This window comes from Chenopodium album, chromosome 9, assembly GCF_948465745.1.
Source record: "Chenopodium album chromosome 9, dcCheAlbu1.1, whole genome shotgun sequence".
Taxonomy (NCBI): domain Eukaryota; kingdom Viridiplantae; phylum Streptophyta; class Magnoliopsida; order Caryophyllales; family Amaranthaceae; genus Chenopodium; species Chenopodium album.
This window is the reverse complement of record NC_137842.1, coordinates 50,463,998-50,479,793: the sequence shown is the minus strand read 5'-3', so window position 1 is coordinate 50,479,793 and position 15,796 is coordinate 50,463,998. Positions and strand designations below refer to the sequence as shown.

The 15,796-nt window shown below is 37.9% G+C and overlaps 1 long non-coding RNA gene across 5 annotated transcripts in view; it reads left to right on the top strand.

The window, feature by feature from the left end:
• Positions 1 to 10,215, top strand: part of LOC145558550 (uncharacterized) — a 35,261-nt gene extending 25,046 nt beyond the window's left edge. For 4 of the 5 annotated variants that reach the window (XR_014092530.1, XR_014092534.1, XR_014092532.1 and 1 more), the window contains one exon: positions 9,608 to 10,215. This is a non-coding gene — a long non-coding RNA (uncharacterized LOC145558550). The remainder of the gene's footprint in view (positions 1 to 9,607) is intronic. The other variant, XR_014092531.1, reaches the window with a different exon arrangement.
• Positions 10,216 to 15,796: the final 5,581 nt, after the last annotated feature.

The window sequence follows — 15,796 nt, the reverse complement described above, 5'->3', positions numbered from 1 at the left end:
GGATCAAGCTTGAAAGGTTCTTCCAAGTCTTCATCCATTTCTATTGTGTAGATTGGCTCCGCGGCAAATCCCCACATGTCCTCTTCATCATTATCATGGTTTATTTCTAAGAGTGATTGATCATTTATTGCTATTTTAAGTGGAGAAGCATGTATAGTCATAGGAAGCCCTTGATAGTTCAACCTAATCATTTGATGAAGTGAGGATGGTATTGCACCAAGCTCATGTATCCAAGGACATCCAAGTAGAAGGTTGAATGTTGGTTTTATGTCCATAACGTGGAATCTAACCATCTTTTGTATTGGGCCTGTGGTAATTGGTAGCTTAACAGCTCCACACACCGATCTTCTCGAATTGTCATAGGCCCTAATGCTTTGTGTTGTTGATTGAAAATCTTTTTCTGGATTAAGGCCTAAGTATTTTGCAGTTCGCAATGGGCATACGTTTACAGCTGACCCATTGTCCACCAAAGTTAAAGGGATGTTGTATCCCTTGCACCCCACAGTTAAATCTAATGCATTGTTGTGGGTAGTGTCTTTTGAAGGCAAATCATCGTTAGTGAAACGATTGATTTGTCAGATTTCTCGCTAGTAAGCAAGCTAATGAGATCTTGAGGGGTTGTGTATGTGCTTACAGACAAAGCCGTTAGATCATTCGTAAGGGAATTCCTATGTTCTTTATAAGTACTTAGGAGTTCCTAAATGCTAACATTCGCCTTGGATTGGCGAAGTTGTTTGACCAATGGATCTTCCACCTCAAGTGGAGGTGGTATTGTATTTTGCATTTGACCTTGAGTTTTATTTTGTGTGGTCGAAGATCCATTTAGTGGTGGTGCTTGGTAAACTCGCCCAGAACGAGTTTGATGATTTATCTCGTTTGGATTAGTTGTAGGACTCATAAACCAACTTTCTTCTAGAGGCTTTGAGCGTGCCTCCATTTCAAGATATTCCATGAGTTGAGCTTGATGCCATTGTTCATCCAAGGAGAGATTTGATAAGTCTTGTGACTTCCCCAAGAAATGATCCCAATCAAGCACTCCATTTGTTTCATTTTGTAAACAAGATGGAGGTGGGACGGCGGCATACTTAGAGACATATAAGTCTTGAAAGTCGTCGTCCCATAGTCCACATACTTCATTAGTTTTCCCCATGAGTATTTTGGATAGAGGTTCTCCTATAGGTGTGATATAGTTCAAAGGATTGAACATATCACTTCCCATATGGTCCTCATTGATGTGAAACACCCCTAAGGGGGATGCATTATTATTAGGTTTAGGCGTAGGAATTCTCCCATCGTCTACCAAATCTTATATTTTGTGCTTTAAGACAAAGCAACATTTTGTATCGTGTCCATTGCCTCTATTATAAGCGCAATAAGCATTACCATCCCAATTAGCAAATCTTCTTTCTGGTGGAGTGGGTAGTGTTGGTCCTGTTGGTGCATGTAAACCTTTTTCATTTAATTTCTGTAGCAATTCTTTATAGCTCACAGGAAATGGAGTAAATTTTCTTTCTCTTGTCCATCTTTTCCTAGGATCATTATATTGATTCGTGTTATTTTATTGCGAGGTGGTCGCAAATACGTCAATAAAGGATGATGTGCTATCATTCCTCTAGCTTCTTGTAGTTATTTTTAGGTTGATGATGATGATGGGGTTTATTTTCTTTTTATTTGGCAAGATCATCTTCAATCCTAGTAGCCACGGAATAGACCTTTTGAAAATTGTCTAAACCAAGGTAACATAGATTTTTGTTGTACTTTTCATGACAGTTGTCAATGAATTTTTGTACTAATTCGAGTTCGGGTGGCCTTTGGGAAAGGTGGGCCGCCTTTTCTTGCCATCTACCATAGAAAGTAAGGAAACCTTCATCGTCGCCTTGCTTTAGCATTTCGAGTTCACGTAGAGTGGATTTGAACTCTACATTACTCTCATATTGGGTAATGAAAGCCGAAACTACATCTTCCCATGTTACCTTGAATGTTGGATCTAGCCCATAGTACCACTCTCTTGCGGTTGGGTTTAGAGATAAAAGGAAAGTCAAAGGATAAAGCTTAGAATCAACTCCCTTTAATGCCATGGTGCTAGTAAAACACATTAAATGATTTTGTGGATTATTAGTCACCTTAAATATTGGCAAGTCCGTAGCTACGAACTTTTCTGGTAAAGCAAGTTCTGCGGGAGGAGCAAACTTTTCTGCTTCGAAGTACTTGTTCCCCATTGTAGAACGAAGAACTAGCTTCTCCAACGACTTTTCTTTGATGGATAATTGTTCCATATTTTCTTGCAAGGCTAAGGCTTCAACATTTTTCTTATTAGCCTTTTCAATTTTCTTAATTCTTTTCTCCTCGGCTTCTTGAGCCTTTTCCTATCTCAAACGAAGAATCTCCTCTTGAAGTTCTTCAATGGTTGACATTGTTGTTGGACTAAGACTAGTTGTCGAAGAAAAATGGATTGAAAGGGATTGATCTTTGGATGGTAAACGTAGAAGGCGAGTGCTTGGGAGTCTTCTTTCCCAAGATTGGAAACCGGCCCTAAAAGAAGTACGAAAGAATAAGTAAACCGATACGCTTGTTTAGAAGGGGAAGAAAGAAAAAAGAAAATGACGTAAGATATATTCGAACGGATAACATCGCCCTTAACAATTCTTGAATAAAGATATCGTTTTGACGAGTTAATTCGTTTTTTGAAAAATCAAAATTGATTCGTACAGTGGGCACGCGCAAGTAATTCGGTTGCGCACGAATGTCGCGCGCAACGAAATGACTTGCGCTGGGAGGGGTCGTGTAACTCAATGAGTTGCGCGCGCCACCTGCTCGTATGATTTTTTTTTTAATTCGAGCGCTTTTTTTTTATTTTTTTCATGTTACCCATCGAATATGACTCTAAATCACGAAGAGACGACTTCGTAATTGGGAACCTAGACTAAACTAAAAGAAAAAAAAGAAGACTATCCTAACACGTTGCATATAGTCACATAATCACATAAGCATGCCACAAGTCAAGATTCACGTATTGCCATTCTAAGGTCGAAAAAGGCTTGGGTGTCCAAGGTACCATATCTTAAGAAACGACGCACAAATCAATCACTCAACGAGTTGACCTATGACACCGTCCTCCCAACATTTTGTTGGCGATATGGGTGGGATGATTGTTATTGATTTCGGGATAGAAGCCTAGTGTTGGCAACCCCTAGTCAATGAGCCAATCCCCAATGTTAAAGTGTGCTATATTTATGCATGATGCAATGTTGCTTGTTTGATTTTTACTTTTGTGCAAAAGGAAGATATTATGCATTCAAGTCTCACTCTCTAACTAGAGATTATCCAAGTTAGTTCTCGTTACAACCCATAGGCAACCTGGTGTTGGAAACCTTGGACCATAACTACGAACTAATCATGTAACCTCTAAGTCCCAATGGAGTCGCCACTGTAAGGAGGGTGATCCCGTCTAAGGGGTACTCTCCTTAAATGCCCATGGCCCTTTAAAAGCCTAGGACTGTACACTTGTTAGGGTGTATAAGGATTTGAATTCTGACTGTTTGGGGGACCTTGAATTAGAAATGATTCTATCATACACGTTTTTTTGTAAGGAACAAGTAGGAGTCGCCAATGAGTTTTAGGAAAACCCATAAACCTCGTTCATGCCTTTCTCCCAAGTATATTTCAAGGGATGTTTAGCATGAATCATAAGTTTACCCATGCCCAAATTGGTCTACATAAACCAGAAATGAGTTCGGGAGCGAGGGTACTAAGATAACGTTCCCTTTAGAGGGGAATTGCGATCCTAGCCCTAGTGCGACCTCTACTAGCTCTTCCTTTGCACAATTTCATCACCAAACAATATATGCAATGTGATACCTACAACTATGTTAGTTGATTTTATTTACACACGACAATTCACGTAGGAATTACATCGTAAGGTCATTATTCTTATTTAATTAAATTCGTGAAAAGAACAAGAAAATATGCAGTATTCGCTTTGGCTTAAGTGATCAACCAACAATTATTTTATTCAATTCTAATCTTTATTTAATGAAAGATGCTATATGGAATGGATTAATTAATTATTTTAAGGGTGATCAAACAACACTAATTAGTTAATTAAGGTTCTTTTAAACAAAGAAAATAAACGTGATTTAACTAAGTGCTCAGGAATTTACCACTTCTCTTTGCTAGATCTCCGTTTAGAACACTTATGGATTCCTTCTTGTTAGGGAACCTCCACCGTAGTAACAAATTATCAAAAGGGGGAGTGTTTAGGAAAAGAGGGTTAGGAAGCACAAGTTCACAAGTATTCTGCCAGCGTTTTAGGTTATTTTCTGTGTGTTTAAGCCTCGGGTTAGGGTTTTATTTTTTCGGGAATAATTAGGTTTAGGGTTAAGAGCATTCTGCCGCAGTAGATGTCGCGCGCAACTAAATGAGTTGCGCGCGACTGTTACGCGCAAGTGAATATGTCGCGCGTTGATGATGCGCGCAATTATTTGTCTTGCGCGCAACTCTATGGTAAGATTCGATTTTCAAATATTTTGATATCCTGAATCTTTCGCGAGCGCATCTCCAGAAGTTGCGCGAAGTGCTGCGCGCAACTGAATAAGTTGCGCGCGACAGCTGAGCGCGTCTTTGTGAGATGCGCGCGACATTTTCCGCGACAACTTAAATTTTAACCTAGACGCTCCTAAATCCGTCATTATTGGGTTTTAAGGAGGGGCTTAAGCCTAATTATGATCGAGTTTAGTTAATTGGACCTTGTATTGGCCTTGTTCTTTTCTTCGGGCTAGTCTTTTGTGTTTTGTGGCTTAACCAGTTATCCATAAGTATTCTTCACTTTGATCCAACACGAAGATGGCTTTATTTATCGTCATTGCACTTCCTGTCGGGACAGGAGGCCAAAAGTAGATGTCTACAGGAAGGGGAAAAAAGGAGAAAGAAAAAGAAATAAAATAAGGAGTAAGGAGAGAGAAGTTTACCTTGGGTTTTCTCCACTCTGGGCAAAGTTAATTTGCCTCATATGTGGGATATTTATACCCCTTCTCTACAAACCCTTTTTCCCTAAATTTTTTCTTTTGATTTTCCTAATCCCATCCCTAATAAAACTTTACCAAAATAAAAATTTCCTTAAAGTAAACCCCAACTTAATTAAATTAATTAATTAAATAAAATTTCCTTTGATAAATATTTCCAAACTTATTTAAAATAAATAATTAAAATACTTTAAATAAAACAATTCAATTCAATTAAATACTTCTCAAAATACTTATTTTAATTAAAATACGTATAAAAATACGATGTATTACATTCCTCAAACTCAAAGAAGCAATAATGAAGGAGCAGGTTCTAGCGATCCCTAACATCAACGAACCGTTTGAAGTGGAGACGGACAATTCCGATTATGTTTTGGGAAGGGTCTTACTCCAAGGACACCCAATGGCTTACGAAAGCCGGAAGTTGAGTGATGCAGAAAGGAGATAAGCAACACAAGAAAAAGAGCTTTTATCTATCGTTCATTGCTTGAAGGGGTGGAGACACTACTTGTTGGGCTCAAAGTTTATTGTTAGCACCGATAACACGGCGGCGAGATACTTCCTCACCCAACCAAAATTAACAAGAAAGCAGGCTCGTTGACAGGAGTCACTTTCCGACTTTGATGTGGAGTTTACTTTTAGACCGGGAGAAAGCAATAGAGTCGTTGATGCCCTGAGTAGGCGTGCTGATCTTGCCGCAATGTACAAGCTAGTAGCCATGACCACAAGCAGTATTGCCACATCTGTTAGGGATGAAGTATGAGCTTACCTACTAGATGACCCGATGACAGCAACAATAATGAAGATGATTGAAAAAGGAAAGACCAGACATTTTTGGATGGAAGATGGCCTCATCTTCACCAAAGGTACAAAGCTTTTCATCCCTAAAGCAGGGGGATTAAGGAAAATGTTGTTGAAGGAATGCCATGACACACTATGGGCGAGACATCCAGGTTGGCAGAGAACTTTAAGCTTGCTCTCCACGTGGTATTATTGGCCTGGGATGAAGGAAGATGTCATGAGCGACACCCAGACCTGCTTTGTTTGTCAGCATGACATGGTGGATCGTTAGAAAACTGGAGGCCTCTTAGATCCTCTCCTTATGTCGTCACGTCCGTGGGAAAGCATATCTATGGACTTCATCAGTGGTCTCCCCAAAGTAGATCAGTATTCAGCAGTAATGGTGGTGATCGACAGATTCTCAAAATATGCCAACTTTGTTCCCCTACAAAAGGCCTGCGGTGCTAAGGAGACATCATCATTGTTCTTCTAACACATTGTGAAGTATTGGGGTTTGCCGCCAAGCATCGTCAGCGACCGTGACACGAGATTCACGAGCATATTTTGGACAGAATTGTTTAAGATAATGGGGTCATACTTGAACATGTCCTCAAGCCACCATCCTCAATTTAATGGGAAAACAGAGAGATTCAACGATCTCTTAGAGGAATACTTGAGACATTTTGTCAGCGCCAATTAGAAGGATTTGGTGAAACTCCTTAATGTTGCTCAAATTTGCTTCAACGCCCAGAAGATTACCACATCCAACAGAAGCTCATTTCAATAGGTGATGGGCCAACAACCTCTCATACCTCATACCACAACAACATATGAAGATGGGAGGAGTCGTGAAGCACAAGATTTCAAGCGAGAATGGCACAAAAACATGGAAGTTTCTCGTGCTTACCTAGAGCGAGCATCGAAGAGAATGAAGAAGTGGGATGACCAGAACAGAAGGCCGTTGGAATTCAGTGTAGGGGACATGGTGATGGTGAAAGTCCTGCCAGAACAACTCAAGTTTCTTAGAGGAATGGATCATTGATTGATAAGAAAATATGAAGTCCCTATTCGCATCACAAATGGATTGGGAAGAATGCTTACAAGGTTGAACTGCCTACGTGGATGAGGATACACCCATTTTTCCACGTTAGTCACCTCAAACCATATCACCCAGATACAGAAGACGACAGCCGCTACACCAGCAACCGCGCTAACATCATAAACAGGACGAGAACGTCCCCTGCAACCGAAGAGTGAAGGTGCTTTTTCCTTTTCTTTTATGTGTAAGTTTGTTTGTAAGTCGACGAGGTTGTCGACAGCTTAAGTAGAAGAGGATAATAGATCCGCCTCTTTCTCTATGTATCTCCTTCCCTTTTCCTTGTATTTTACCTTATGTATTATCTTTTCGGTATTTCTTTTCACTTTCTAGACTCTAAGGAGAATTATTGAGTTACTGTTGTTTCAGAATTCACTTGTAATTCTCTACTTATTCAATATAAAGCTCTTTAGGGAGTGATGGTTAATGAATCAAAGCTCCCTGTCCCGTTGCTATTGCTTTAAGTCTTGTGTGTTGTTTTAAGCCTTTATAGATATTATGCTTACCTTGTTTTAAAGCATCCCCACCAAACCAAGAGACCCTTAAAAGACGCCTTCAACTTGTCGGTTTTGCTTGTGCCTGCTTTGAAGTATCGGCCGTCACAAGCCCCGACTCAGCACCCGTTGTTCACGAGTGCTTTCTTGAGATACCTTTGGTTTGTATTGTTGTTTGCTCACGAACCTCTTTCGTTCAAGGATTGCGTTCTTGTCGCCAATAGACAAGAGCGCGCCGCACGATCTGGTGTCAAAACTCTCGGACCGTGACATTAAGGCATTATAGGCTAGGTCATGTAAACCAAACGCGCATCCCGAAATTACATAAAGACGAACTCGTTTCTTCATTTGATTATGAATCATTTGAAAATTGTGAGTCATGCTTGCTAGGTAAAATGACCAAGTCACCCTTTTTGGGAATAGGTGAAAGAGCTTGTGATTTTTTGGGACTAATACATACAGATGTGTGTGGACCAATGAGTTCAAAAGCTAGGGGTGGATTTAGTTACTTCATTACTTTCACTGATGATTTAAGTAGATTTGGTTACATTGACATAATGATGCAGAAGTCGGAAGCCTTTGAAAAGTTCAAAGAATTCCAGAATAAAATAAAAAATCAACTTGGGAAAACGATTAAAGCACTGCGATCTGATCGTGATGGTGAATATCTAACCCAAGAATTTGATGAACATCTAATTAGTTGTGGAATACTGTCACAGTTAACTCCTTTAGGAACGCCACAGTTAAATGGTGTGTCCGAAAAGAGGAATAGGACCTTGCTAGATATGGTTCGGTCAATGATGAGCTTTATAGATCTTCACATATCGTTTTGGGGATATGCATTAGAAGCAGCTACTAAAGTACTAAACACAAGCTCGTCCAAAGCGGTGGAAAAGACTCCATATGAGATGTGGAATGGAAGAGTTCTAAACTTGTCTTCTCTTAAGATTTGGGGATGTGAAGCCGATGTAAAACATTTACAAGACGACAAACTAGGCCCTAAATCAGATAAATGTTTCTTCGTAGGTTATCCCAAGGAAACAAGAGGGTATTACTTTTACAATCGCGAAGATAACAAAGTGTTTGTTTCTCGCGATGGTGTCTTTTTAGAAAAGGAATTCCTCTCTAGAAATCCAAGTGGGAGTAAAGTGGTTCTCGAAGAAATTCGAGACGAGCAACAAATGTAAGTGGATAACACCACGTCAGAGGCGAGGGCGCATGAGTCGACTAATTTGACAAATCGTGTGTCAGAGCAAGCTATTTAAACTAGCAAGACTCCTATCGTCCCACTTGTATCTAATTCTTGCAAAAATATTTAAAGAGTTGGAGAGAATATTTTGTTTTTGCTCCCACTTTTGCTCCTACCCCACGTAGGTCTGACATAATCAGAATCAAACAGTTTGTTGAGGTTCTGTTGACTGAGGATTCTGAAATATTCTTATTGGAGAATGAGGAACCCAAAACCTAAAGACAAGCTTTGGCGAGCCCGAACTCAGATAAACACTTCTAAAAAACTTGGAAAAAAGACCCCCCAATTAAAGACCCGTCATTTAACTAACGGATCTGTTCGATGTAAGAGATCTAATATTAATTATCACGGGCCTCTTTTGTGTATTGAAAAAAATAAAAAAGAGACAGCAGACCCGTTCTCTACTTTATAGGGTCTCTTAGCTTTACTCTCCCGACAACACTTTACCTTTTTTTTTCCCCCTTTTATACATCATTATTTCCATTCAAACACATTCACTCATTCACTCTTTAAAACCTCCGCCCAAGTCTAACCCCAAATTAAAACCCTCATCCTCTCTTGATGAATCCGCCGTCATTTCTTCTTCCTTTTTATCTTCTTGATGCTTCGTTGGAGGCCTTACATTGGTCACCGATAAACAAGCTTTTAAGAGTAGAGCTTTCTCTCAGTATGGCTCGATCGTTGTTTCAAAGGTAATTTTCTTGTTAATCTCACAAATAAATGATGAAAAAAATTGAATATAATGATAATCGTAAGTTTGACTTATGAAATTGTTACTTTGATTGATTCGTCTGAAATGATTACAATTGATGTTACTTTGATCTGCTACTATTGTTACTTGATCTGTTCTTTTTATGATGATTATCGGAAAACGGTATGTTCTTTGAAAGACGAACAATTTTTTTTTCTGAAAACTTCTGTTGGTTTTCAAGGTCTGGTGTTGATTTTTATGGTGATTTTTTGTCAGGTGATTAACGACAGATAAACCGACAAATCAAGAGGATTTGGATTTGTGACCATCGAGAGCTTCCTTACAATCACCTTCAATAAAGAGTACTAGAGCTTTGATATATATTAATTTCATTAAGTGATTTACTAATTTGTTTTTTTTTTTTTGTCAGACTTGCGTGATGATTTTGTCACACAAAATTCTCTAACAAAGGAATTGGAAATGGAGTAGTCATGTATTTATTAATGTAATTATAATTGTTAATTTAAGTAAATAAATTTATGTTGAATGATTTTTGGTTTTTTTTTTTGTATCACATCAATTTTATTTTATCCAAGGTTATTTTCTGTGGTTGTAACATACAATGTACTTGTATGATTTATCACCCAATTTTTATATTGCATATTAACAAAATTTTCAAAATCAACAAAATTTTGAAAATTCAAATGTAAACCTGCCAAACCACACTAAATAAAAAGCAAATATAATTTTTTTTTTTAAGTTAAAAAACAAAGAGGCCTGGTATCTCACATAATAGGTCTATTAGATACCACTAAACAGACCCCTTATATCAAATAACAAGTCTCTTATTCTTCTAAAATATTAATTTCGTTACTTACATAACAGACCCATTATCACTTACAACGGGTCTCTTTGTCTTAAAAAACAGAACCCTTCTAACGAACGTGTCTCTTTATCAAACAGACCCCTGAGCTAGAGACTCGTTGCGATGCGGTCCCTCTAACATATTTTAACAGGTCTCTTTGCCAATTTTTGTAGTAGTGAAATGGCTTGAGGTCATGAAATCCAAAATGGAATCAATGTATGAAAATGCTGTGTGGACCCTGGTAGACTTGTATAATGGGGTAAAACCCATTGATTGCAAGTGGGTTTACAAGATTAAAATAGACAAAGATGGAAATGTCTACATCCATAAAGCAAGATTGGTTGCAAAAGGATACAAACAGATTCATGGTATTGAATATGATGAAACCTTTTCCCCAAAATCTATGCTTAAGTCCATTCGGATTCTTCTAGCAATTGCTACATTTTTAAACTATGAAATCTGGCAGATGGATGTCAAAACCGCCTTTTTGAATGGGTTCTTGACGGAGGAAGTGTATATGATACAACTTGAGGGTTTTGAAGATCTAGAAAATCCTGGAAAGGTATGAAAACTTCGGAAATCCATATATGGATTGAAGCAAGCATCAAGGAGTTGGAACATTTGTTTCAATGAGGCAATCAAACAATTTGATTATTTCAAGAGCGGAGAGGAACCTTGTGTATACAAGAAATCCAGTGGAAGTAGCGTATTTTTCTTATTCTTGTATGTGGATGACATACTACTCATGGGAAATGACATACCAATGCCTGAATAAGTCAAGGAGTGGTTAAAGAGTTGTTTTTCCATGAAAGACTAGGGTGAGGCTGAGTACATTTTGGGAATCAAGATCCATCAAGACGGATCTCGAAGGATGATTGGACTAAGTCAAGAGACTTATATTGATAAGGTTCTTCACAGGTTATTGATGAAAGACTCCGAGAGAGGATTTCTCCCCATGTCTCATGACATTACGCTCAGTAAATCTCAGTGCCCTAAAACGCCAGAAGAGATGAGACATATCGTTGATAAACCTTATGCTTCCGCAATAGGGTCAATTGTAATACATCGTATTTTTATACGTATTTTAACTAATATAAGTATTTTGAGAAGTATTTAATTAAGTTGAATTTTTTTATTTAAAGTACTTTAATTATTTATTTTAAATAAGTTTGGAAATATATATAAAAGGCAAATTTATTTAATTAATTTATTTAATTAATTTGGGGTTTAATTTAAGGAAAGTTTATTTTAGTAAAGTTTTATTAGGGAAGGGATTAGGAAAAATTGAAAGAGGAAAGTATAGGGAGAAGGGTTTCTAGAGAAGGGGTATAAATATTCAACACATGAGGCAAATTAAACTTTGCCCAGAGTGGAGAAAACCCAAGGCAAACTTCTCTCCCCTTTCTCTTTATTTTTCTTTCCTTTTCTTTTTCTTTTTCCCCTTCCCCTCACCACCGGCTGACCACCACCAGCAGCGGTGGTCGCTAGCCGCCGGCAGCAGCCTGGTTGCTGTCGGCTGCCATTTATTCATTCGATTAAAATAAAAATTGAAACTTTATTTTTAAAAACCAATTTATTCCTAGATCTAATTGTTAATTATGAGTTTTGGGATTTGATTTTGATGTTTGATTATGAGTATTATGATGATAAATTTTCGGATTATGTTTTTAATTAAAAATCTCCAAATTTTGAAACCCTAGGTTCTTGATTTATAAATTATTGAAGCGTTATTATGTATAATGGTATAAACATTTAATTAAACTGTTTTAAGGCGTAATTAAAGCAAGTTTTCATTAAAATATAGTGCTAGAATTTTTGGTAGAGCATTAAAAATCAAGTTTCTTTAAGGAATTTTAATTACCCATTAATTGGGATTAAAGTATGATGTTTTAATTATAATTTCAGCTTATTTTAATTAAATTATGAGGGGTTTTATAATAGTATATATTGCTGGAAATTTGTGTAGAGAGGATTTTAATACTCTTATATGATTTTAAATTATAGGAGAATTTGAAGCGATTTCTATTAGTCGTGGCGATTTTAAGATTGTATACAAGGTACGTTCATGTACTTAGCATAATTTTATTGATGTAGTAGCATGCTAAATGTGCTTAATTAATTACAAGTAGTATCATGCTAGATTTAATTTATGAATTGGTTGTTGTTGGTGATTGAATATTGAGGCATGATTTATTTATGATTGATTATTTGTTGGAAAATTATAGTTTGGAGTATTGTTTATGAACCACATATTTATTTGTGGCAAGTTAGAGAGAATGTCTAATTCAACTAAATGTTTAATTTTGTATGGAATATTGAAAAAGAATTTTATTATGCTTCATATAATTTTTATTCATGCTATAAGCATGAGGAAGGAGCTATATAAGTGTCTATGTACACGAGGAATAAATTGTATGTTGGTGCCTTAGTACACATAAGGTATTTTTAACACCGAGAGATAGGATTTGTGGGGCTTTATGCGTTTAAGGTGTCATTGGCACCAACGTAGATTTAAAAAGGGTTCAACATTAATTATTATGTGGTCACTAATTGTTAAAGAATTAAATTGGTATGTTTGATTGATTGAATAATTATTGTTGATTGAATGATTATAATTTGAGAGTCATCACCAAGTTTAATAATCTCTAAATAACGTACAATGAAAGAGATTACGCACCAAAACTCTTGGAACGTATATAACTTGAGTATGAACATAAGGGGGGAGTTATAGGGTTTAATATTTAACAATAACTTCTACTGGAGTACAGGACGTTGTACATTCCTTTTATTATTATTATGCGCAGGAATTCCACCACCTATGAGTTGTTATTGATGCTGGCATGGCTAGGTCTCGTGTTAGTAACCTCCATTTATTTAGGGGAGGTTAGGGGGAAACCCATTCGATGCGTAGTCAACATTAAATAAATTCTGTAGTGGTCTAGTGAAAAGTTTTATTGAATGTTGTATGCTTGAAAAATAGGTGCTACGAGGTAAGTTGTGCGTTAATAGGAAATTGTATGCTAGTGTGTTAATTACGCTTATTTTGGGTGTTTTTGTCCCTCGGGAGAGTTACAGCTCGAGGACTGATCTGACCTTGCTTGTACCTACAAAACAACGGAGACTATAGGTGTTTTGAGCTCCGCCTCCAACGATCAATTTAGTACTCGAATATGAGAAGGAGAAAATGCGGAAAACAAAGTGAGATCTGCTCGGATTCCGAGATTAGATGTTTCTCTGATTTGATAGAATGTAAGGTAGGTGTAATAAATGATTGAATCTCCCCCAAAATTTTTGGAATATCTCCCTATTTATAGGGTAATTGGAGGATGTGCCCTCTCTAGGTCATTTGACCTAGATTTGGTGGGTTGCGCCGTTTTACGACGTTCTTAGGAATTGGGCCTTTAAGGCTGCAATTTAGGATGCATCTGAAGCTGACACGTGTCAGGTGGCAACTGGCCCAAATGGACATGCCTGGGCTTGAAACGTGACCCTCTATGATTTTTCCACGTGGACAGGGTAAATTTACCCAAAACATTTTCCCCTCACAGGTGGCACGTGGCTGGCCACGTGGCGCCTGTGACACGAGGCATGCAGTAAATGGTGAATAGTAAAATTACTCACCTTATAGGGTTTTACGGGAATACCCCTACTTTTACCCTTCCATAAATAGAAGGTCTTACCCTCTCTCTCTCCCCATTTCACACTTAAGCATTTGACTTTTTAAAGAGAGAAAGAGAGAGCTTTTTAGAGAGAGAAACTCTGCATTCGTCTGCTTGATTTAGCATTTTTCCGGCTGCATTTAGGGGAACACATCTAGTCACCACGTGTAGCAGTTTTCAGATTTCTAGAGATAAGTTAAAGGTAACCGCCTGCACTCCTTTCAAGATTTTTTTATAATTTTCCGCTTGTTCAGTTAGGCTTCAAAAATAAAACAGGCTCTCCATCGACCTACACAACACTGCCTAGGTCATTCAGTTGGTCTTCTGGTACGGCTGAATCTAGAACCGGGGATGCCTTTTCTGGAAATTCAGACCTGCTTTGCTCATCCCCGAACACCTCCATCTCTTTGTCTATGCAGGACACCTTGGCCAAAGTCAAATAAATGGCTATTAAGCCGAGCAAGCGGCGTGCTAGAAGAGTGCCCGCTGATGAAGTTATTCCTTATGAGGAATTTGAGGATTTAGAGGAGAAGCAGGAGCAAGAAGAAGAGCAAGAGCATGCGGGATCTTCTCCGCGTGGCACCCTTTCAACCCCTAGTGACACAATATTTGATGGGTAGACGGCGAGGACGATGCCTCATCCTTAGAGTTTGATGAAAGGGGGTCAGGCGGCGAGGAAGCTACCGAGAGATCCTACTCAGAAGCGTCTGTCTTTGACCATGAAGAAATTGCACCTTAGTATCATCAGCCGGCTAAGGGGTCAGTTCAGCCAAATCCCTTAACAAATAAAATGCTCCCTAGGGACTTGGTTGTCATGCAAAGCAACTTTAGAGCTTTTGCAGATGCACACCCGCTAGGAGAGGGGTGGAGAATAGAGGTTCCCCCTCTTGAGGTAACTATTGCCTGGGAGGACGACATTGAGAATGCCGACAAATGTTTCGGCTGTGATTAAAGTCGGCCTCCGCTTCCCCCTTCACAAAGGGATTAAAATAATTTTTAAGGGGTATGATGATCTAGGGAGGAGACTAGGTCGTTGAAAACTAATCTACCCTTGGTCAAAACAAAATTTGTAATCTCTCAACACACCTCTATACCAAGCATAGAGTAAGTCGAGGGTCGAACCACTAGGAATGGGAGGTGAATGTTAATGTCAAAGCTAAGCTATTTCGAAGCAATGAACTGAGGTGTGTATATTCCAAACAATCAAACAATAAAAATGAAATCAAATTTATCAAGCACTAGGGTTAGGATCCGCATATACTCGGAATGGATATAGCTAATTGGGATTGGAGATGACTAAGTCGAGTGTTGCAAGGGAAAATCAATTAAGCAATCAGGAGAGTAAGGTAGGCTAATCTCCTAGAGGTCAAGCTAGCGTCAACTACGAGAGACTCTAACTAGGAACCTTGCAAAACTACTCAATCGACAAAAGCAAGCCACAAATAAATTTTCTGTATCAATGCAAGCTTACAATGCATTCCAGTGTAACAATCAAAGTTAGCTACTCTTCAATTAATCAAACACATGCACTTAATCAATCAACCAATTTAATCACAACATCAAGTCCATCAATTTCCCCCAATTAGCATCAATCCATTACTCATATATGCTTCACCATTCCCCTAGCAAGAAAACTACTCACAATCCATTGAAATCAAGATCAAAACTAAGCTAATCAACAATTTCATCATCATCATATCAATAAAATTAATTCAATCACAAATTCAATTCAAACTTGAACAATAAACAAAGCAATTGAAATGATAAGCTAAAGACTGCATTTAAGTAAAAGAAATCCTTACAAACTTGCTTCAATTCAATGGAGAAAATGCTAGAATTACCAATCTTCAATCATCAATTAAGAACTTTTTTCTCTACAATCTAGAGTTTCTCTCTCTAAAATTCTAATTCTAATTCTATTCTAACGTCTGAATAAAATTC